Raw genomic sequence first — 25,643 nt, forward strand, 5'->3', positions numbered from 1 at the left:
TGTAAACTTCAGCTTCTGAGTGAATCATCGAGATTCCCTTTATAGACAATAAGGAATAGGACTGTCTTGAGCAAAGTCTTATTGTATTGTAAATCAGATATGCAAAATAGGTTGGGTGAATCCTGCCTAAAAATACGTATTTCTTTCCTCTAGAGAGCTTCAGGTAACTAGCTCAAGATACACTTCTAGGGAGAAGCATGCATATCAGTGACATCCATGTGAGATAAATCCCTCTCTAGATTTCAAGGTCTCCCACATCTGAAAGTCATTGAAGGACGTAATAGAGGGTGAAAAATAGGCACTACTGTCTGTCTCCTTCAATTCTCTGTCTCAGGCTTCTCCTTTAAAATTTACAGAAATTGTACTCAATTTTTATCTGTTGTCCTATTGATACCCAGAAAATTAGTTATGTTTTGTTACTGACCTTTTTTGTAAGGAGCAGTCTGGAAGCCTGCGTGTCTTCTATTTTGTTTTTTTGAAAGGGCTCAATGAAGAGAACGAATCATTCTAAGTCAGTTGGAATTAGATCAACCTTTTGGGAAGATTTTTATGTGTTTTGCTTATTCCCCTTTTCTAAAGTTCATTTTTGTGTTTGGAACAGTTTCCCCTTGTAAACTCTGAGTATAATATAATCACAGAGAAACCGATATTCACATAATTATTTCTTTTTTTACTTCTCCACATCCACTGTTCATCTGCATTCCTAATGTTCTTATGACTTGTTCTTTGGACCTGGTGAACTCATAGTTAATTGACCTTGACATTGATCAGTGAGATGTGACCAGTTAATTTGACTCTAAAAACTATTTGTGCTGGCAGTTAAATTTTTCAGCATTCTTAATGGAAAAATGCAATGAGACATTGCAAGATGCTGGATGTTTTGGAAACGCGTAAAATTTACAATATAAACATCAAATGTAAAGAAATAAACTAGTTGACAAATTGTGGCAAAGAAGAGACTTGATCAAGCTTCACTTCAAATGCTGGATGCTGACTGTATCATCAAAAGTTATGGCTGTTTGTGCTGATAGAGGGATTTCAGCCCTGCATGCCTATTGCTACAAAGCTTTAGGTTGCTTTTCTTCGGGTCTAGGCCAGTTTTCAAGAAACTGAAACTGTTCTGTATGCAGGTAGTTCTGCCAAAAACCCCTCAAACAAAACCAAAGTAACACATTGCCTAATTCAGTATCTACAATTTGGACTTTTTGGAAAATGAATATGTACATCACAATTTTAATTTTTAAGTCCTTTCTGATGAAAACCCATGTCATCACCTATCAACAATACCCATGTAACAAAATACATTATCACAGAAATGTCACAGATAGCAATCTATAGATATATTATGGATAGCCTCTTGGTGGGAAGTCATTATTTGTCAAGCTTATTCTAATAAACTCTCATTTACTTGGGTTTTGTTTGTGGTGCTCAAGCTGAGAAATGCGACTTAGTGGGATTGATTATTTTGCAACTTAATGCTAAATCAGGAGGGAGAGGCCTTTCTTGGCAAGGATTACAAACATTTCTGAATCCAGAGATTAAGTCTGCTTGTACTTGATGATTGTACTTGATGATTTTTGGTTACTAGTGCTGATAAATATAAGGGTTCAACTAATGGCCAAAAGTGATAATTTGCTCAAGGGGCTTAACACTGACATCTTGAAAAGAGAATCTTTGGAATTCATCCAGCCATATACTAATGTCAGGGCCATCTATTGCTATTTATTATAATTTCAAAACCCCACCTCTTTGAATCATCAGTGTTGAAAGGAGACCTTCAAAACCATCTTGCCCAACTGTCAACCCAGCACCACCATAACCACCCCTAAACAATATCCCAAGTGCCACATCCAGATGCCTCTTTGCACACTTCTAGAGACAGTGACTTCACCACCTCCCTGGGCAACTAATTTCAATGCCTAAGCCCTGTCACTGGAATGAAAAAAAATTAGTACCTAATTTGAACCTCCCCTAAACACAATTTAAGGCTATTTCCTCTTGTCCCTTCACTTGATAGGTGTTAGAATAGACTGACCCCCACCTTGCTACAATGTCTTTTCAGGTGGCTATAGACAGAATATGAACACTTAGACTAAACACCCCCAGTTCCCTCAGCTGCTCCTCACAAGACTTGTGCTCCTGACCCTTCCCCAGCTCTGTTGCCCTTCTCTGGACATGCTCCAGCCCCTCAGTGTCTTTCTTGTCATGAGGAGCCCAGAAGTGAACACAGGATTCAGAGTTGTGACCTCGCCAGTGCTGAGTACAGGGGGACAATCCCTGCCCTGGTCCTGCTGGCTGCACTATTGCTGACACAGGCCAGGATGCCACTGGCCTTCTTGGCCACCTGGGCACACCTGGCTCATGTTCAGCTGCTGTCAAATGGCACCCCCAGGTCCTTTTCCACCAGGCAGCTTTCCAGCCACTCTGCCCCCAGCCTGCAGTGCTGTGTGGGGTGGTTGTTACCAAGTATTTTAGTTAGTTTTGTCTTGAACAGTATAGAGAATCTATGTAAACATTATTCACATTTATGTAAAGACATCCAAGACATTGGTGGGAGGAATGTGTTATTCAAAGAGGGAAAGAATTGAATTGATGATGATATTGTTGTTCATAATTGTAAAGATTATCAGACTGTTTACTAAGATTGTGGGGACACAGTCCAAGCTCATGAATTTTCCATTGGATTAGAACTCCTAATATTCAGGTCTATTTTGTTTTCCTATATTTGACCACATTTATGTTAAATGTGGAAGTTCTTTCAATCTTGTTAGGTATAAACCATGTGCTTGCAATAAAGTATTGTAAAACTAATGGCCCTGTAAATCTGTGACCAAATATTCTGAAATTTTCTTTAACTTAGGGACATGAACAAGCATCAAACTGACAACAAACTTCAGTGCAATTCTCTCACAGTTTACTGGGTGTGAGAACAAAACTTTACTGAGTGCTTGAGATTCACTTGGTCTCTGTCTTAACCTTTGTCTCTTATCGGGTTCATCAAAGCTTTTAGGAGATACAGAAGCTTTTTGATGAAAAGCAGATTAGGACTGCAGGATGATACTGAATTTTGATTTTGGGTTTTTTTGGCAATCCTGAAGATTTTTTAAAGCAAAGTACAGTGGCTTTTAACAGAGGGAAAAAAAAAAAAAAAAAAAAAAAAAAAAAAAAAAAAAAAAAAAAAAAAAAAAAAAAAAAAAGTTATTGTAGACAGTTTAAAGTAGACCATCTAGACAGGAAAAATAATATTTCTTTTCATTCCCCCAGGCTGTTAAAAGCATCTGGTGGCTGATGAACCTTTCAGTCTAGCTGGGAAGTAGAAGTTCAGCGTTAAACTGGAAATGTCATGCAGGTGTCAGATTTGTAACCTTTTGAGGTGTCTCACAGCTTTTACCTACTGTCTGGCCTAGCCCTTTCCATGAGATGGAGACATCTGTGAAAGGCATTAATGTTTTTATTTTTGTTATCAAAAAACTTTCCCTCCCTTTCGCTGCTAAGTTAAAAATAAAGACAAGGAAAACTAGCCAAGCAGTTCTCTCTCTCCTCCTAAATCACCTTGATATTTGTTGTTCCAAAAAGGCTTATTTTCCAGCTTTGCCTTTGGTAGGCTGGTGCAGAGATGAAGAATGTTTGAAAACCTGTGTTCTGCAGAGTGAGACTCAAGGAGAAAAAGCTGAAAACTTCTTTTAGGCTGTTTCCTCTGAAATTACTGAACTTCTTTCTTTTCGGTGCAGGTATTTGGACAGGTCTTTCTTAGAGGCCATTTGAGAACAGTTTAGGGATATCTCTGCCAGGATCACCTCACTCCATTTTCACATTCGTCCTAACAGCTTCACCATCCTCTTGTTTCCTACTGCAGCTCAAATTTCCATGTAGACTCCCCATAATCACCTGTCTCTCACTTTTATCCTTTTAAGTTTTGTCTGTTCAACAAAGCTCCTCCCTGCTATTTCACGCTTGGCTCTTCCTCTTTTGTCTTCTGGTCATCCAAATCCCTAGACAGTGAATCACAGACTCCTAAAGGGAAAGTGAAATGCAACAATAGGGTACCTGGATAGTTGATGCTTTGGGGAATGGCTCCAGCCCCATCAGAGACGGTATTTGTGCAGTCTCACCATGGAAAGTAGGCAGGAGTTGGGTGCTTCGTGTCACTCCAGTACATTTGATCCATGTATGAAACCAGAACTTGGCTGGCATTCAACCACTTCTCTTCCTTCCTCCTCCTCTTGCTGCCAAATGCAGTCTTCTTCTTTCTTGAAAGTTACTGATCATCCTCCTTCAGTCCAATGGCCTTCAGGAAAACAGTTAATTTCAGACATGTGGTCTGACAAACTCCTTCATTTTCTCATCAGCTTCTGCACTGACTGCAGCAGGGCAATAAAACAACTGCACTTTTCTTTTGCAAACAAGGCGCCCAGTGCCCTCAAACACAACCTTTTAGAGAAAGATGCCCAAAGCAGAATAAATAGGCCGAAATTATAAATCTATTGCTGTCACAGAGTTTACAAGTTCTTAGTTGCCTTGCCTGTGCATAGCTGGTTGTTTTCTTTCTGCACAGCAGCATGTAATTAAAATATTCATATGCAGATTGCAGCCCATTTAGGGCTTAATGCTGCTTGATGCTGAGCAAAATTTGAATAGTGCTGAGAGCTTTCAGCTGCCAAGGAAGAGAGAGGACGCTCAAAGTAGTCTGAGTTGGCCAGCATCTGGCAGACTGCCTTAACATTGATTTGTTCTTATGTTAGGATAAAACTGGCAAGGAACAGGAAAGCAGTTTAGGGCTCAATTAACAAACAGCCTTTAAAAAATGTATTTCACTTTCTGCCTTCGGCTTTGCCTTAGGGCTAGTCTTGTTCACAGAGCTAAGACTAAAAGAGAAAAACTGCTTATATACATAATATCCTGTAAACAGTTATCCCCTCTATAATAACGGCAATTCAAAAAATCTCAATGTCACAGACACTCTGGTACGGGAATCAATCAGGCTGCTATTAGGCCAAATTATTCAGTAGAGTAACAAAGATTGTTTTGGAAAAGGCTTGTTTGTTTGTTTGTTTGTTTGTTTGTTTGTTTAAAATTTTCATAGTGTTTGAACTGGAAAAAATAAAATAGTATCTTTTGAATTTGGCCATTAAGCAGGCTGGGCTGAAGAAGTTGTATGGTACAAGGAGGCTGTTGCTTTATCCTGGTCATGGAGAATATTGTGGTGGATAAAGTAAAGCTGGGATGATGCTATTGGGACGTATTACATTGGATAAATATATCAATTACGGCAGTGGCTACTCTTTTCCTGTTGCACTTCACAAAGCTGCAGAGGGCCTATGCTGTAACTGGGGGTAGTTTTGATTAAGTCACTTGTGTGCTCTTACAAAGGCTTATGTTATGGCAAAGAAGAATGTTTTTTTTGAGAAGTGTTTTTGGAAAAGCAGTGGAAGTCATCTCTGCAGAATGACTGTGACTGGGGCCATGGTAATCTGTGACCCACCTTCTAGGAGCTACTGCCCGGAGAGAGCATGTCTCACTGCTGCTCTCCCTATCAGCAGATAATCTAGAAGACTGGGGACTTGAAATTCTTCAATGCATTACAATCCTTTTACTCCTTTAATGGGGTCAACAGCCATACCACCCTTGGCTGAATTTTCTGAAGTTTTGCAGAGGTCTTTGTGCAGAAGTTAAAAGTTAAATCAGTAAAAATGGCAAGACAAATATCCATCTGCTTTATCTTGTTAAGTTCATTTCTGATTATTTGACTTTATGAGACCTTTTTGCCTTTCCTTCGTTCAGGGCAAAATCAGGCGGCATAGAGAGAGAGCAATTCCTTCTAGAGCAATGTTAGTCTACATTCTGTTTGTCTATACAGTTTCCCTAAGTTGCTATAGCAGTGTTGATAAGGGAGATTTATTTCACCTTTCTATGTATTTGTTTTTCAGTTTGGAGAGTAGAGAAAGAGTGTGTCTGATCACACACTTCCTTTCTTCCCTTTGGAGAAAGGTGGAGAGTAATATTTCTCAATTGAGCTGATTCAAGATTGATTAGCACTGTAAAAAACCTGATTTTGCTGCCCAAAAGATTGAGCTTGGGCTAGCTTATGTGATGGGGAAGAGAGGGACTGCAGAAAGGATATGGGAGAAGCTGTTGCACAGGGAGATTATGAGCTTTGGAGAGCCAGGCTTGCTATTTTTGCTTCTGCAGGAGGAATAGGATATAGGGCTGACTTTTGGGAAGGAGACAACACCACCTCTTTTCTTTAGCAAAAGAGCCACAAGAATGACCCCACAGGGGTTTATACATGCTACCATAATTCTGAGCAACTCGGCCAATCGGCCTCAAAGAAACACAACAATGTCATTGCAGTCCCTCTTTCTCAATGGGAGCTTCTCTGCTGAACTTACATGAAAAGCACAGCATGGGATGAAGCTGAGGGATGACAGATGCTGCTCTGCTGTTCTCTGTTCACTGTTCATGTCCAAGTCTGTAAAAAAGGATATGATTCAAGGGTGATGGTAAGAGAAAAAATATACAACTAGCCTCTTATAAAGGTTAGACAAAATATCATGCTGGAATTATTTGATTTTGGATATTTTTGGTGTTCTGTTTTAATTTCAAATCAGCTGCAAAAGTTGAGGCTTGAAAATAAGGTGATACTTTATTTTTGTAGATCTGAAGAATCCCTTTGAAGGTTAATTTATCATAAGCTTGTAAATTACATGCGTTTTTCATGAAAAGTTGAATAATGGCCATTAACAAGTACAGAATCTCCTAATTGTTTCCAAGTGATAGTGACTGATATAGGTATAAAATGCTTTAATAAATAACATGAGTAACTAGTTCTTAAAACAAACTTCTTTTGCAAACAGACAGTGCTTTTTTATATTCACTCTTGCTAGGGAATTGACACTCCAGTTGTTATCTGCATTATGTGAATTCAGTTTTGCAGTGGAAGTGAAATTTTATTTTTTGAAGATGTCTGATATGAAAAAATACCAGAGAATTTAAAATTTTCCCTTGAAAAGCCATTCAGATTTTAAAGAGCAGTCACTATTGAATATTACACTTGGTTAACGATGGATAGTAGTTTTTCATCTTTGCTGAGACTGGATTTTTCCCCTGCAGTCTAGAATACTTGAGTGCTTTGTCATCTGTGTGGGTAAAGTCCTTTATTTTCTTACTATGATATATCTTAATGTGGCACCTGCTGCTGTTCTTGGAAGTCTTGGAAGACTTATTCACAATCTAGTTTTAAAGACAGATCAAATAACCAGGGATATTGTCTAATTTTTTTCTTAGATCTGTTTCACTGTCTACCCCTATCATTACCCTGTCATCTTAAGGTGACAGGGCATTAAATTGTCTACGAATTTGTTTATGTGGTACCTGGTAGACCTGAATTCAAGTGGAATCCCTCACTATTATATTCATCATAATTAGCCATTCATGTCACATCAGCAGGAACAAATCTTTTGAACAACTTTCAAACACTCCTGTTTGTTGCAGCCCTTTCAGTCACAGACTGACTACCTTATATTTTTTAAATCAAGTAGAGATGTTGCACATCTTTATCTGTAATGCCCTTTTCAGCTCTGCCTGTATAACTCATTCCTTTAATTTATCTTCTTTTTTCTGCCTTTCCATTCTGCTCTGTGTGTCTGTTTATCCCTTCTCAAATAAATAGTTTGCAACTTTTTCTGGTATATTCCACAGAGTCCCAGCTGACAGTCTGTGTTTGGCATAAGTGAGTGGACCTTGTGCAATTGGAAAAAATCCTGACTGGGTTTAGGTGGAGTTGCTTGTGGTATAGCTAAAGACCAAACTGTTTTTCTAAGTGTGTAAAGTCTCCAAAATTCAGTGCAGGATAAGTAAAGGAGTGGATAAAAAGGAGACCTTCTTTGTATTTTGAAAAACTTCCAGGTAGTTATTTGGTACCTTGATATTTCCAAGTACTGTCTCATTTATAAACCAGAACTGCAAAGACGCTTGCAAATGGGTGAGGCTCAGAAAGAAAATAATCATTACATTTCAGCTCCTCAAGAAATAATGTCTTCTGACTGTGTGTCTAAGGATGAACTCAGGGTTAGAAAGACAGTTGTAATCATAACCTGTGATTCTTTTCTACTTGTACCCCAAATTGCTTGTAATTCACTTAATTTCTCCCTTTCTTAGTGGATATATCAATATCAACTTCTTCACCTTGAAAATAAAATTGTAAAGCACAAATCTGTTTTTCTTGAAAAGCAGTGTATTATCCATTTGTTGAGAATCAGTTTGGGATTCATGGACTTAAAGTACTTTTTTCCTCTTCCTTTCTTTTTCTCCTTCCTATAAAAAACCATTTGCACTCTTGACCCCTCTTCCATCCTCCTCATGCTCTAGTTACTTGTCAGTATATAAATTCTTGGACATGATAATATTTCATGCGCCATCTTCAGCTTCTCTGCAATTAATATTCTGTCCTGTCATTTAAGTCCAGTCCCGTGTTCCTAATGTCAAACACATTTTGTTCAATATGACCAGCATGGTAGCATATGTTTCCACATTGAGTCTCACTGCCAGTTCTGGAGATATCTGCCATTAATCATGAAGTCTACTTTGTCATAGTGCAGCTAAAGTTATCACCAAATTTTAAGTACAAAGTTTGAATAATAATGACTCCTCTTTTGTTAAATGGCGTTAACACAGCTGAATAGCTTGCCTGATGGTTTATTATATTAGTCTTTCAGAACATTGACTGATTTGTTTTTATTACCATGAAAGCTTTTGTCTTATGAAAATTACTTGGGACCACAGGTCAATGTTTTTCATGTCACATCTCTATAAGCAGTACATTGCTTTATTATACTTTGTATTCTGCCACTGCAACCTGCATGTTACTTAAATTTATTTGTCATGATACCACTGCCAGGCTGCCATTAAATTGTTAAAGGATATTCAGGAAATGTTGTTGCAGTAACCTTTAGAGGAAGACATATGGAAATGGACTATATCTGTTAATTAACTTTTCGAACTGCAAACCTTCCAAAATATAGGGCCTGGTATGAATCATTACACATGAGCAGAATACTTAGGGGGGTGATGATCATGTTTTTCCTGAGACAACAGATCCTTCAAGTTCAAATTGCCTATCTATCTATTTAAACCGGAAGACTAAACTGTTAAAGAACAAAAATGAAGTCTAGAGAAAGGTCAAAAAATATATGTCTCTCTTCTGTCCTTCCACACCAGTATCAAAATAAAATGTCCTGTGATGCTTGTCTGTCTCAACAACATTTAAAAATTGCAGCTCACAGAAGGCAAACAGAGTATAAGGAATGCATAAGAAAGAAGAGAACCCATGGGAGAAGCTCCTGAGGTGTTTCAGGTTAAGCTGAACTAGGGATCCCAAGTCTTGGATACTTCACACTCCCCACTGGAGAAGGCACTGACAGAGAAGATGTTGCTATCTCTGAGATAACATGCTGTGATGCTTCCCTGACATGTCCTGGGAATAAAAAGTTGGACTCCATGCAGATAAACTGAAGCTGGAGAGGATTAGGTTTTCCTGTTCCAGATACTGTGATCTCGAACAAGATTGGTATGTTGAGGGATATTTAGAATATTAATTGTTCATACTTCAGGGATGGTCAGAATTCCTGAAGCTGGAACTCTTAATGCTGATCCCATAGTAATATGAGTACCTGAAGATGACCGAATCCAGCACTGTTGAAAGAGGCTCACTGCTTTTCTGCATGTTAAATTTTCATCTACATTGATTCCCTGACATGGTTTGGGGCTGCATAAATCCCTGTGGCAGCATAAACTAACATAGGAACATGCTGGGTTTTTGAAGGTGGCAGAGACAGGGAGCTGTGTGCACCAAAACAGGTTTGGAGTTACAGTGGGAGAAGTAGTCTCAACAGGCAGCTGCTGACAACGTGGCATAGGGATAAAAAGAGAGTGAGGTTGAAGCAGGACGTGCTTTTAGCCCATGCAAGTATGCTTAGGTGAAAATATACATGGATAAGTGTGATACATGTGAAAAGCAAAATGATAGACAATGAAAGGAAATCCACAGCCTAGAGAAGGCAAATTTGTTTGCTCTGAAAGGAATGATGTTGTCCGTCAAACCTGGCAGGATCCCCCAGTTTTGCCAGGTCTGACCTACCTGACAACACTGCATGTAAGCCAAGAGCTGCCCAACAATCTGAGCCTAAAAAAGGAAAGGGGTTTATTGAATACAAGCTATTTTTTTCCCTGTGGACATTATAAGGTAAGTGGAGGAAACTGAAAATTTGTGGTGAACTCAGACAAAAGACTGATGGCTAAATCTAATTTTTTGTACTTTCCCAAGCATTAGATTTCATAGATGGCACTGTGAATTCTGGTTAGGTACATGTACTAGGCTATGTAGCATGTGATGTATGCCCACAGCATCTCTCATAGTATTAGCTTGTTTTCATTCTTTTGGGCTATTGCCTGGCACAAGTAGTATAAAATAGGTTGCAAGAATTCTATAATCAAGCTCAAAATATGAAGAGAATGCAGCTGTGGAATTACATATTTGAGAGGAAAAACTATTATAAGACCAGAAATATAGGATGCCAATATAATTGTTATTTCCATTGTTCACTCTTGTCTCACTAGGTGAAAACCAAAACAGAGGCTTTGGAAAGATCTGCATTGTATCTTGCATACAGGTTGTTTCTCACTACAGTGTATTTCAGGATCCAAAATTACACTTCTGGAAAGGTTCTTCCTTCTTACTCTGCTGCTTTCATTAGAGAAATTTCATTATTCTTTTTCATTATTGCTTATGAGCTTAGGGCTAACCAGCAAGCTTCACAATTTCTTGCTTTTCTGAAAGCAGTTTGTCTATGAAACTAATGTGGACGACTACAAGTTTTTCTTGAATTTTGAGGTAGAAGTAAACCCCTAACTTGTTTAAGTATTTGAAGTTTTCACTTGGCTTGGATGAGAATACAGTGTAACACAGATGTAGGAAAAAGAGAAATTGCTTGAAGGAATATTTCAATGCAGTTCACTAACCATTAAGTATTGTTCTACTTTTCTGAGCTTAAATCTCTACTGACATGAATCTTTTATATCCTGCAGTGCAAGTTGTACTACTTGGATAACTAATACAGTTAAAGCAGTGGTTTCATTAGATCTGAGAAACTTTGGAATTGGTTGTGATTGTTGAACAATTGAGTCTCTACTTTGTGACAGTGGAAATTTTTTATGTTTTGATAGACAAATATTCTTGAATGTATTCCTGAACTTGATTTTAGCCATCACTCGTTAAAAAAAAAAAAAAAAAAAAAAAAAAAAAAAAAAAAAAAGTAATTTTAAATGGGTTTTTTTTTGAGACAGCAAATTGAAGGTGTATTTTTTTGTAGTAGTAGTACATGTTGGTTCCTATTTTTATCTATGGCTTTAAATTTGAGTTTATTAGCATGGAAATTAGAATGAATGACGTTAAATAAGATGAGCAGACAATGAAGAGAATAAAGGGGAACTGTGACAGTCACAGAGGCAGTTTTAACAAAACCATGGCCAAATGTTTTCTACATATATATAATACTGTGCCAGATACAGCAACTCTCTATGGAAATTATATATACTGAAATGTGACATAGGGTAGGACAAACCAAAACTGTTGAGCATTTTATTTGTTTAAAAAACATACATTTACTGCTGCTGGTAAACTGAAGTATTTTTTCTTGGTCAGTTTGTTTGTTATTAATCTCTTCTCTCCTCATTATCCACAGGGAATGAATACTGTGTACCCAGACAGCAATAAACCTTCAGCTGCAGAACACTGACAGAAATCTATAGACCACCAATTTGAGAAACCTCAGCTTTAAACTCTAAATGATTCAACGTTTGTGTAAGTCAGACATGTTCTGCTATTATGTAACTGAATAATTTTATCTCCATGTTCATTGTAATGCTAAAAAGCTCAGACAGTGTATGAACTGTTTACTCTTGCAAATTGTCTCTCTAATAATTAGGTGATAAAACTGAAAATGCCTTTGAACTCTAAATATGTCCTTAAAATGTGCAGGAAAAGCTGTGTGCTGTTTGCAGGCTGTTAAAGAAATCCTTGCCACAGTGACACATTTTGTACTGCTTATGTGGTTTGGGTTGGGTTTTTTGGTACAAAACTTCAGCTTGAACCAATATTGCTAAACAACTAAGGTCCTATTATATTGGTATTTAAGGCAAGGATCAAATATTAAGTTTAATAATGCAAATGATGTGTAGAAAGTATAGAGCTAACACTCAGAGCGGTTTTTTTTTCCATAGCCAAACTGAGTATTTCAGGCAAAGACAAATATTGGTATTTAACTTTTTACTTCCTCTGTTGCTCTGCCCTTTTTTTACTTTACAGTGAGTGATATTATGGAATTGCAAAAGTATTACAAAAGGGGACAATTTTGACTAATATAGGTTGAAGTGTTTTATGAATGGAAACTGAAATACAAGCCATAGAGAAATCACTTAAGTCACTGCTGAGATGCATTCATCTCTGGTAGTGCATAAAAGTTAATTAACAGTGCAGTGAACTGGAGGCAATTCAGAGAGAAACATTATTAGATGAGGATGTACAAAGAAAGTGAAACATCTTTCAGTTTACTGGCTAAGGATAGATGAATATCTACTAATGTCTGTAAGTGACCTTGACAGCAAGGAGGAACAGTCTGACTGGAGATGTTCCTTGGGGTGCTCTCTCTGTGGGAGTAATAGGGTAAAAGAACAGGTGATCAGGCTGTGATGTGAAAGACTAAGGCCTTTTCCATCCTAATGTCTGGCAGCTATTGAGGCTGCATCCATATAGCCCCTATATGCAGAAAACATCTTTACTGATTGAGCACACTCATATAGGGCCACTTAATGCAAATTTCAGTTCTCTGTTGTATATATAGCAACTGAAAGTGGAGAACAAAAGCCACTGAGGACTGGATACTGAATTCCCAACTTGAGTAGATTTCAAGACAAGGAAGAGCAAAGCCACTGCTTTGTGTATTTAAAGCTAAATTAGAAACTACTATTTAGAGTATTTTGAGAACAGTCCTGCTCTCACAAAGAGGTTGACTTAAAACTTTAAATCAATCTTTTTATATTCTGTTTCTTGTTATGGGATGATAGAGTTTCCTTGTGCCAGCCCTGGATAGGCTCACAAGAGTTATTAACCTCAAACACATATTTGTGTGGACTTTTCTGGTTTTATTCTGTTCTTCCTTTGTTGAGACAATTATGCACACTTGATGGAAAATAAGTGATTAAACTATGCCTGCTCCTGAAAGCTGAATTTTCCTATCCTTAGTTTTCTTACCATTTTCTAGATAGATTTGGGATGTGGAGTTTGTGAACAGTAACAGGTTATTACTCATGTGATCAAGGACAACTAGGATTCAAGAGAAACCTCAAATTTCTCTTGACTCCATATCTTCTGCTGTCACTTCCTTCTCTCCCAGATTTTTAGGATTTTCCATTGCTGCAGGTTCTCCATGAATGTTATACCAATTCCTACATCACTGTCAGAATTCTGGAACTTTAAAATTTTAGCCCTATTTCTTCTGTTCAAATGGTAAAATGAAATGGATTTATCTGCATCTTTATTCAGGTTAAGAAAATTTAATATTCTAAAAGATAATTTCCATTTCATCCATGATCAGTTAACATCCAGAAGCTCTCTTTCTCTATTGATATCCAGAATGAAGGTTTAAAAGTACTGAATCTTATTTTGAGTATAACAAAGTTGTAAAGGTATGAGCTTGCTCCTTGCTTGTTTGAAACTGAACCCCTGCTGTACACCTTATTGGCTAACCAGGCATTCAAAGAGTTCACAGACAACTTGATGTTTTGATGAGTGACTGACCTCTGCAGATGAAGTACCAGGAGAATTCCTGGGAAAGTGAGCTCTGTAGCTACTGGAAGCAAAGCTGTGGCATCTGCATGTTTCCCATTGTTCTAGACTCTGTGAGCTGGCAGTCAGCATGAGGAGACAGAAATATTTTCTTGAAAATATTTCTGTTCAAATGAGTAAAAGGATAGAATAAAAATAAAACAAGAGTGAGAGACAGGAAGATAGCATGAAAATAGCAATTTGAGTTATTGTCACAAGGGAGCATTACACATGGCATCACATAATGCATGAGTTAATCATCACAACATTCTTTGGAAGTGAAGCAGAAAAGTACAGAACATGACAAGAATTATATTTGAATGCAATAGAATCTTATTTGAAAGTTGTTTACATTTTAAAAAAGTAGATCAGTAAATTAAGGGTAGATGAAACTGGTTTGTGAAAATTCCAGGAACTTGGCAGAATTCATCCATACAGTGACATTAATTCAAGGCTGATATATTTTCCTTCATAAGGTTGATTGCAGCAGGCTCTCCCTCCCTGGAGACCAAATTCTGTCCAGCATTCCTTAAGAAAGCAATGCTAGCAAAGCAGATAGAGTGAGGGAGCTTAGTTGTCTTTGCACCTTACATGGTTCCTTGGGGGTGATTGAGAGAAGTGCTGGCTGAGCACAGTGGCTGCACTGTCACCTGGCCTGCAGTAGTGTGACAAATTATCACCAACCTGTGACACCCAAAGTAGACCCTTCCACCAATGTTCCCCATTGGTTCTGATAAGAATGTCTTCACTTTGCCAAGACTGGCAGAAAGGGGCCAAGTGGGGTTCCCCAGGGGACTTCCATCCTGGTGCTAATCTAGAAGTAACCAGGAAAGAAAAATGAGGAAAGACAAGATCAAAAAAGGAAATTGTTTGAGGAAGAAAATAATGAAAGCAACAGAGGCAAATCAATTAAAACAAAACAAAAGAAAGGACAGGAAGGTTTAATTCATTCCCTGGGCCAGATGCATCCCTGGGACCTCGGCAGTGCAGCCCTGACCATAATGGGTATCCTGGTGGAGCTAAGGCATTCCCTGAAACATGACTTTTGTCATGATGTATGATGACATCTTCTAAAAAGTAACTGTGCTATCTGTGCTATTCAGCCTTCCCAGAAAAATTGGGACCTTCCAGTTGATATGGGTCATGATGTGGTTTTGGGACTTGAGTGCTAAGAGTTACATACACCCCTGAAATTAATTTGACTGCTGTGTACCAAAATCTAATTTATTTCCTTATCTTCTTCCAACCATTAAATTGCTAGATTTGGGTTGTGTAAATGCTTTAAAGAAAGGCAGCTTCTAGTCACTGAGGAATATTGCAGAAAATTTGCCTTCTGAGCATGGTTATATAACACCCACTTATTTTAATTAGACTTTAGCTCTCAAAGTCCCACTTTACCTAAGTGGCATGATCAGTGAAACACAGTAGAGATCTGTGATAGCAAATGCAATCTATCTGCTCCTTTCAGCAGTGACTTCTCCCTTAATATTATGTCTCTCAGGCATGTGAGCCCCAAGCAGCTGCTTGCAGTGTTGTCTATTATTAGTGCTTACTCAGAATGAGTCTTGTTCTCCAGAAGAAGTGCAAGAAATGTCTGTGTAAGCATTGCATAGCTTTAATTTTCCTACAGAAGAGTGGTCCTCAGGGAGGAGAGTCAAATAAACAGCAGCCTAAACTGTACTCCAGGTAGCTGAACACCAGGAACAGGACCAAACCAAATTACTCACAAAGTAATGCTGATGTTAGTCTTTTCTCAGGAAGATACACCAAGCAGAGACAAGGGTTTTTTTTCTTAAATAAGTAAATTCCAACTAATTAAAGGGTTCCCTTCCTTCCATTCTTACTTGAATTTTTTCTGCATTAATGTCTTTGGCAAGCATGAAAAAGGTATTGTGATTTCATCCATTAACTCCTCAAACCCTTCAGCCAACTGCCTCTTCTTCCAATGTTTTTTGTGATGTGTCTTGCTGCAGAACATGGAGACCCATTTGGCCAGGCACTGAATGAATACTATTTCTATGTACAAACCCAAAAAGAAAGCCAAATTGTACATTTGTCGTATCCTAAAAGGCTGATTTGTGTATGTAGGTGGCAACAATCCCTTTCTGGTTTTTGTTTCAAGTATTCTTGTACTTCTAACTGAGCAGATGAAACAATCTGTTTCCATGTAATCATAGCAGGCCTACAGGAAATTTCTGATAATTGTGCTATGCTTTGTTATGATGATGAATTACTGCACATGTTTCTACCATACTCATTAGTCTTACTTTGCAGTCTTCACCCTGCATGTGCTCTGAGATAAATTGGACATTGAGACTAAAAGGCAGCATCATCATGAACCAGATTTTTTATCTTGCTTTCTGACATCTTTCATATCTGAAAATGGGAAAATTTTTTTTTCTCTCTGTGTGATTTAGAGACTGAATACTTTATAAAACATGCCATCCCTTAGTAAAAAAGCAGGAACTAATTCCAAGAATAAGTTCCTTACAAAAACGAGCAGAAAAAGCCAATCCTACATATAGATAAAACAGTCTTGGAGCAATAAGGAAGAGTTGGCTCTGCCTGGAGGGAAGAAATACAACTGATAAAAAATTCAGGAGTTTATAGATTGGTAGGGAAATTTGAATAAACCTGTTTAGGGAAAGAGAATAATCAAGGTAATAATCAAATGATACAACCCATAGTGAGCATTTGCAGCAGTTTATTTTACTGAGTGGATTTTTTACTTCTCAGAGCAGCCACTGCAGTCAAGCAGGAAAAGAAATGCAGTCGAGCATCTGCTACATGTCTTCTTTCTCTCAGTGGACACTAGAGTCTTTGCCACACACAACACATACACACAAGAGGCATGTTGGGAAGAAGCTCAAAGAGCTTGCTCAGTCATCTGGGAATATCTAGTCTAAAAGAATAGCTAACCATCAAATGGGTATCAGGAACTCTACCTGTGTAAACTGCATCCATAATCACATTTATTATGGTCAATTTCTACAAAAATGCTGCAGTGGAGAAGTTAAAAGGGGATTAAATGCACAAAGATTACATGAGTAATAAGATTATCTGAACTTTTTAAGGGAATTACTCAGGGAACTGGTATTTACAGAACATGAAGCTGTTGGAAAAATTACTACATTTTGTTTAGATTCTCTTAATAAAAGGCAACTTTTGTCAAAAATGGACTGTCAAAAGGTGAATATGTGTTTCTACACAGATATGCTCTCTCAGTGCTTCATGTGTGTTTTGTTGCTGATGTTTCAATGTACCAAGTTCATGGTGATCTTGCAGTGAGGGCTTCAGCACCAAAGTGTCTGTGTATACCTAAATACTCAAAGGTTAGTATCTGATGCCCAAGATTCTGCAGCACAGGCCAGTTCTAGCTTGGATCATAGCCCAGTTTGCTGTTTACTGAGCTTGCATGAATAAACTGAGAGGTGTGAATTTTTAGTTCAAATGTTATCCTGCAATAATGTGTCTAAATGCATTGCAAACCTGAGGGGGAACATAAAATGTGGAGTTAACTTATGACCATCTAAATCTAATCATATAGCTATGCCTTAAAATGACCCTTCAGCCCAAAATCACTCTTCTGTAACTCTTGTGAAAGGAATTGCTGGTGCTTTCTGCTTGACTGGTTCTGAAGGCAGAGTATGCAACGCATCCTTGTACTCCTGAGGAACAGATATGAATGAGCTTGTGCTGTGCTTTTCTCTTGTTAGTCTTTTGAATAGGAGGGAAACCATAATAAGCTGCTCCTTAGAGTTCTACATATACTATGGCACTACATGGCCTTTCCAGATAAAGCTGTTCAAATTCCTAAATGCCAGAGATTCAGCTGACAACTGAGATATCAGATTTATTATGCCTACCTGCAGGAGTCTATCTGTGGCCTAAAGGCTTCCTTCAGTCACCCTCACAGAGGAACTGCTGCCATTTCAGATGCCCTGGAGTAGGCAAGGCACCTTGACAGCTCTGCAAGATGTATTGCCAACAGGACAGGCAGGTTATGCTGTCCATCTCAAATGGCACTGGCTCCTTCTGTGTGGGCAATGGATTGAGCCCTCAGTCTCAGAGCCGTTGTTAGAGTCAATAAAGATCAAGGCTGGAGTCACTGGAGCTGAGCGAGTGATTCAGCTCAGCAGCTGCTGGTTCCCTTGGATGGGGGGAACTGAATCGTGCTCCAGGTTGCATTGGCTGGATTTCTGCTGACTGCAGCAGGCAGATGAATGTGTGCGTGCCTAGATGTACATAACTGTGTTTGGATAGCCTAAACACAAAAATAGTTTCAATGGTCAAGAATTAACTTTAGAAATTTGAAAGGATAGTGGCAGAAGCTTCTTTTCAGAACTAATACGGAGCAATCACAGTACCTATAAAGTTTAAAGGCCTCATGGGTATTTTTTTCTATGGAAGTTTATAAGGAGAAACAGCTATTTACCTGGTATACAAAAAATTAACATACAAGACAGACAAACTAAGAAATTACCTGTCAGACAGGTTCCCAAAGAAAAGCAGAGTCTATTGCTTGGTGTCTTTTAAATGCTAAAAGACATGCTAATGATGAATGGAACATTTCCAGGAGGTGAACTGGAACTAGATAGCACCATCACAGTTTTTGGCTGCTCTGATCCCAATAGCTTTATGGGGCAAGATTTCCCATTCCTCATTAGTGAAGTGCTAAAAGGGAAAAGGTGTGCGATTTCTTTCAGTAATACATTTTTCAGGGAGTGAAGGCTGAGCTTTATGTGCTGTTTCTCTGCTACAGGGCTGGCCTTGTTGTACTGAAGACAGAGGTGCAGTAGCATTCACATGTGCAAAATTTAATTACTCTGATTTATCAAGCAATTATTTTTCCTACTAGTTTTATTTAACTGTGGGAGATCTCATCCCTTCTTTGAGCGTAATGAGTGCATTTGCTTCGGGAGGCAATTTGCCATTCACAGATGAATTCTCTTTAACAGTGACTTTGCCTTTATTTATCATTTTCAAATGAAATTACATTCTCAATTTGTTAGTAAATTTGAGTAGTAAATTTCTTGGTATATGGGAATAGTGAATTCTTTATTGCATGATGACAGAACTTCTGCAGGAAAGCAATTCTCATCCAAAACTTCCTTCTAAAATTGATAACCCATGCTGATGGAAGATGGAAATTTTGAGTTTGAACCACCAGGCTCAGGAAGGTCCCATATTCATAGTTTCTATTTCCTGCATAAGAGCACTTAAAGTCTAATCTATAACATAAATTATAATCACTGCTTCCATTTTTCAGCCATTTAAGTGAATTAAGGAGTGTTCTGTTTCCAAAGTACTTACCATAAGTGCCAACATCCAGCACAGTGTTTCAGTCTCTAATTGACAAGCTTGCACAAGCTTTTAGCTCACTTTTTAGCCTTAGTTTTGGTAAGGGGACACCATGCCATCTTGTTACTACTACCTCTGGTTAGCAGAGCGCTGTGTTTACTTGTGATTCTCACTCCCATTTAGAAGCATCTATCTCTTCCTTGCATCATGAGAAGGATTTGTTTTTACCATCTATATTTGCACTATGTGGCTTCTTCTGAGGGATCAGATAAGTCAAAGGAAATTAATCTTATTCTGAAAATATGGACTCAGCAGGGAAATGGGTTGGTTAGGTTGTCCTGCTTCTGCTGCCCTGGGGATAAAGGTAAACCTTCTTTGTGAGCCTTTAAAAAGAACCATTACCAAAGAACCCTCGTTCACAGAATGATTGAGTTTATATCAGTTAAAGATGTGACTTGCATATGACACAACTCCAGATTTCAGTAGTGAGGGCCTGGAACTGGACAGCAGCCCTCACTGGGCTGTAGAAGCCGATTACCCCTGGTTTTGCCCCTCCATTCCATCTTTCTTTGCACCCTGAACACCTTCCAGTATTTTGTCTGTTTTTCTTTTAAGAATATTCCACTGAAAACTTATCCTTTTCTCATTTAAAATTTCATATTATCCATTCTAAACTATTGGGCTAAATTGGTCTTTATAATTCCCAGTTCATGTGGAGCATCTCATCATGTTCTCCATTTTACCAAACCACCTTCTATGTTTTTGTATCACTGCTTATCACATACATACAGGGCAGCATCTCCCAAAGTCTATAACTTTCACCAGATTCATTTCCCACCCTCATAACAGCAGAAAAGAGCTGAATTTTCATTAGAAAAGCAATCCTGTTGGAACAAAAATAATTAGGATACATCAGAATAAAAAAGCCATGTGGACCATGACAGGAGAGAAAATGCTCTTCACATCGATTTTTCTTCTTTTCATTCTTGAATGCTTCAGAGTTTTCACTTGATTCATGGTGATAAGATGCACTTAATATAGTTGCAATCTAGAAATCACAGAATCTCTCAGAATCGCAAGAGCTGAAACTAGAAGGAGCCTTTGGAGACCGTGCAGTCCAAACTGGTGCTCAGAGCAGGGTCAATTACAGCATATTGCCCAGGGCTGAAGATTCTATAACACCTCTGGGCAATGTGTTGCAATACTCAACAGTATTCAGTTAAATATATTTATGAAATCTAGATAGCAAGGCCAGAAGAAAGCATTAGAACCATGTAGTTTTATCTCCTTCAGAAAAAAATAAGGAAAGACCTTGTCAGTCATTTCTGCATAAAGCCACACATATTAACTGTTGCAAGACAATATATTTCATAGGAAGGACTCTTATTTTCAAATGCAACTAGAAGTAATTAGCTGCAACATCTGCTGGTGATTTGTTCAAGTAGTTATTTTCCTCTGCAAAAACAGAGGGAAAAAAACCTGAAAGGACACAGAAAATAAAATGGGAAAAGATCCAGAATGCCAACTCCCTTAACGTGAAGCGGTGTCATATATGCCTAAGCATTTTTTGATAGATGTTTGTCTGTCTTTGCCTATATTAACTCTAGTGATGGAGACTGAGCTGTTTTGTAAATAACTTTGCTTGTCCAAAAGTTTTTCCAAGACGCGGCTTTGAATTTTCCTTTTGGTATTTATGTGTGAAACTCCTTGCTTTATCTGTAGTTTTGTGGAGAATTGCTTAGTCTCTTCCTTACATGTAGTTTTTTCACATTTGAAAACTGTTAAAGTTCCTTTCAGATTTCTCTCCTTTAGATTATATGACCCAGTCAACGCTTCTTGAACAATATTTTATTGAATTCTATCATGCATTCTGTTCTCTTAACTCCTTTCAGATGACCTAGACTATTCTCAAGGAGCAGTGCTTGTAACTGAAAACCTACTCCAGTGGATGCTGCACCAGCTCTTACAGCCAGCTTTTCATTTAGGCAGTATGTTTGCTTTTGGCAATGTTATTGGCACATGCTCTGATCTGATCCATTTTAATCCTCAGATCTTTTACAGCAGAGCAGATCTGTCATTTCCTATCCTCTCTCTGTGTAGTGTAATCTAAATGCGTAGCTTTTTTTCTTTTCCCTCTAATATGAATCCTGGTTTTGTAGGACTGTTCATAAGCCTTTTAAGATTATTTGGAGTTTTATTTCTAGACCTTTCAGTGATAGAAACTTCTGCAATTTTTGGTATGATCTCTGTATATAACAATTATATTATATTCATAACATTATATAAGTGATCTTAGAAAATATCAGATTCTGAAATACTGTATTTAAATATACTTAAATTTTGAATGGAATATCCCCAAATAGTTGTTGATGCAACTTCCAGCTCTGAAAGTCATTAAGCTGCATATTTGTTGAAACCAGTACAGCCTACAACATTAAAGTTAATTACATTCTTACCATACTTTTTTCGTGTTCTTGCTTGACACACATAGTGGTTTCTATCAGAGAAAAGTTATTCAAATCGGTGAAGTTTAAATATGACTTATACAATCAGGGCATCATTTACAGGGAAAGACTCCTGAGATCATTAAGACTAGTCATCAGCCTAGCACTGCCAAGCCCTCCCCTAAACCATATCTGTAAGTGCCAGTCTACATGTCTTTTAAATGCTTCTAGGAATGGTGATTACACCATTTCCCTGGGCAGCCTGTTCCAGTGCTTGACCACCCTTTCAGTAGAAGCTTTTCCTAATATCAAATCTAAACCTCCCCTACTGTAACTTGAGGCCATTTCCTCTTGTCCTGTTGTTTGTTACTTGGGAGAAGGGCCCAGTCCCCACCTGGATGCAGCCTCCTCTCAGGTGATTGTAGAGAGAGACAAGGTCCCCTCTGAGCCTCATTTTCTTCAGACTAAACAGCTTCAGCTGCTCCTCACAAGACTTGTGCTCCAAACCCTTCTCAGTTCAGTTGCCCTTCTCTGGACATGCTCCAGCCCCTCAGTGTCTTGTCATGAGGAGCCCAGAAGTGAACACAGGATTCAGAGTTGTGACCTCACCAGTGCTGAGTACAAGGGGACAATCCCTGCCCTGGTCCTGCTGGCTGCACTATTGCTGACACAGGCCAGGATGCCACTGGCCTTCTTGGCCACCTGGGCACACCTGGCTCATGTTCAGCTGCTGTCAAATGGCACCCCCAGGTCCTTTTCCACCAGGCAGCTTTCCAGCCACTCTGCCTCAGTCTGTTGCACTGTGTGGGGTTGTTGTGACCCAAGTGCAGAACTGGCACTTGGTCTTGTTGAATCTCACACCACTGGTCTTGACTCATGGATCCAGCCTGTCCAGATCCCTCTCAAAACCTTCCCACCTTTAGACAGAACAACACCTCCACCCAACTTCATCTTATCTTGTGACCTGCAACCCCTTTTATTACTGATTATTTTTGTCTTTTTTACCCTAGTAATTCTGATCTCATAAAAAGAATTAGATTAATTTACTATGATTTGATATTGAAAGGTCCATGTAGGCAATCATGATATCTCTGTCTTTTAGGTGTTTGTGAATTTGTTTGACTCTTCGTTGCAAGATTTTTCCAAAACTGGAAACAGTCTGAGTGGTTTTCTCTCCTCTAGCCTGTCTCTCCTCTTTTTTTTTTTTTTTTTTTTTTTTTAATTAGATGTAAGAGTGGCTTTTCTGGTTTTGTGGAGCCTAGGGTTTTTTGATGAGTTTTCAAAATATAATCATTTATCATCCATGGGACAAAAGGCAGACTTAAGGAAAATACCTACAGAGAATTTCCACTGAGCCTGTCTTGGAACCTCTCATTTACCTATTTCCAATCTGTTTGTCACTGGTCTGGTTTTATTACTCATCTCTATCTCTGCAGCTCATTTTCTTAGCTGCAAGATCAGAGTTGACATTTTTAGTGAAGATAGAAGCAAAGATGACAACACTGTGACCTTCTCAAGATTCCTATTCAGAAACAAACCAGCATTTTTCTTAATAGTCTAATAATAATAAAATTTCTCCTATCTTTTACTTTGTCACAAGTTATGTTTTGCCTTTCTCATTTTATTCCTAGACTGTTGACACTCTAGTTTAGGATGCTTTGTGCCTATGAATTTTCCTTTTTCATTCCTTTTGTTTTTGTTTGTTTAGCAGCACTAGCAGCTCTCTCCAATTCCTACTCCCCTTTTTACTGACATTTTGTAAAAATCTAGCACTTCCACCTCCAAGTGTTTATTGCAGTCTGCTGTCCTGAGCTCCATGATTTATGATGTTTGTGTTCTCCCTTCTAACCATCTGAGGCTTGTTAATTCTGTCATCTATTTCATGGTCACTCTGACAGGTTACTTTGCATCTGCACAATCTCAGCCTGTTCTTCCAGGCTGCCCAGAAACACAGGCAGAGGCCTTTTCCTTTACTTGCTTTCTTTAGCTTTTGTAGAAGCCGATGTGTCACCACGAGACTTTGTTACCAATATGTTCCTGCTTCCCTGTTTTCCAAGTGGTCTGGGTGATTAAAGGGTACACCTCAGACCTGTCCTGTGCTCTTCATATTTTTGCCAGTTGCCCAGAAAATGCATCATCCACCTTATCTTTGTGACCAGACCCAAAACGTGACAATTTGCTTTCACCTTCAATATTTCAGCAGGTTTTTATTCCTACATCACCTGAGATTCAGAATAATATAATTTATCTTGGATACACAGAGAACATGTAATTTGTTTTATTTTTCAGTGAAAACCCAACAAGATATATAGACTTATGTCTGCTAAATAATTAAAGTAGGCAGTATGGAAGAATTCAAAATCTTGTACCCTCTCAGTCAAATTATCTGTTGGTATAAATCCTGTGAGTTCAATATGGTTTCTTAAGCAGAAAATTACCTATATTTTCCCCTTGAAAATGAACAAAAAATACATGTATTTTCTTAAAATCTGAAGTTAAGTTTTTATTTTAACTTAGGAAATCACAAAACATTTGGTTAAATTTTCTGACCCATGTAATTATTACTTTAAATATTATATCAGGGGTAGTTCATACACCAGAAGTAATATTACTGCAAAAAAAAAATAAACAGGATTATGAGAGCAAAGACAAAACCCAAGACAAAGAAAATCTTTTCACTACTTGTGGTTACTACATAATAAGGCAATGAGGACTTTCCTTTTATATGATTAATTCAGATTTTAATAAGTAAATTCTTCTCCAAAACTGCAGTCAATTTTTCATCATTAATGTAGAAGTTAAAAAAAAATGTTCTTTCTCAAGATGAATGGAGAAAAAGGTATAATATTATTGACTTTCCTAAAGCTATCTCATATGATGGATTTATGAAATGAAAATAATATAGAAATTCCTTAGACTGTGACAGGAAATACAAATCAAGTGGATGGAAAGGCAGTTGCACTGAAATAAAGACATTTCAGAAGATGATGGGTTCACTACAAAAGGGTCTTCTGTTAAATACTCCTTGTAATTCTGTTTTCAGTGGAGCACCTGACAAGATGCATGCAAGGCAAAGATGTATGTGGGTACATCATGGTTTTGTTCACTGGTAGCTGAAGATGTATTAGGGCTGTAGGCAAACCAAATGCATGAGGGTTGGAAGGATGGAAAATTCTTTCTCTGACCTGGAATACTTTTTCCTGGTTAGTACAAAACCAAAGGAAACCAAGAAAAACTTCCATAACTGACTTACTAATGCTTTAGTTGTGATTTAACTCATTCAGCTAAAGGGGAAAGATCATCCAGCCACAGTGATAGAGGCATAATACCAACAAAGATCAATGAGTTGTGTCTTCTGGGTCTCAAATGTGATCAGGAAAGGTTTTACTAAGTTGTGCAAAGATGTGTTTAGTTCTATATTACCTTTATACTGTCTCAAATAAATTTTCTGGAAAAGAAAGCACATGCCAGGGAGATTTTATGGCTTAAGGTGATCTGTTGACTGGAAGTCTTGGAAAGACATGGAAAGGACTTTGGAAGCAGCCACACCTTACCATGGCTTTGAAAAAGATGTTCACACTCATTGCTGGTGGCCGGGCTTGTGGGTTTGCACAGCATCATGGGTTTGTGCAAATTATAGATGAAGATTCTTTTTTTAAATTCAATGAGCTGATGTCAAAAATTTTCCCAAGGAATGCAAGAGATTATCTTTAGTGATGGCAGTAGGCCTGAACATGCAATTACTTTTGTTCCCTTGTATTACTCCATCTGGGAATTCCTAAAGGTTTCTTCTTGCTGTTAGAAAAAAAAAAAAAAAACAAACAAACCTTTGGTTTTTTTGTAAAAGCTTCCCCTACCACTGCTCTTCTTTTTCTTTTCTTAAATAAAATTTGAGGCTATAACAGGAAGGAATAAGAATGGGCAGAGAATTCTGACAATGCTTTTCTTAGAATTGGGTTTTTTTTACTTCTACTCTGAGATATAAATTCCCAACACCAAAGAATGAAATAATAGGTAAA

At 38.0% G+C, this 25,643-nt stretch overlaps 1 protein-coding gene across 1 annotated transcript in view; it reads left to right on the forward strand.

The window, feature by feature from the left end:
* The first annotated feature begins 11,749 nt into the window (after positions 1 to 11,749).
* The window catches only part of TUNAR (TCL1 upstream neural differentiation-associated RNA), a 61,816-nt gene continuing 47,922 nt past the window's right edge, over positions 11,750 to 25,643 (forward strand). The window contains exon 1 of the mRNA XM_066321827.1: positions 11,750 to 11,857. The gene's annotated coding sequence lies outside the window, so the exon portion shown is untranslated. The remainder of the gene's footprint in view (positions 11,858 to 25,643) is intronic.

This window comes from Sylvia atricapilla, chromosome 6 (assembly GCF_009819655.1).
Source record: "Sylvia atricapilla isolate bSylAtr1 chromosome 6, bSylAtr1.pri, whole genome shotgun sequence".
Lineage (NCBI taxonomy): Eukaryota > Metazoa > Chordata > Aves > Passeriformes > Sylviidae > Sylvia > Sylvia atricapilla.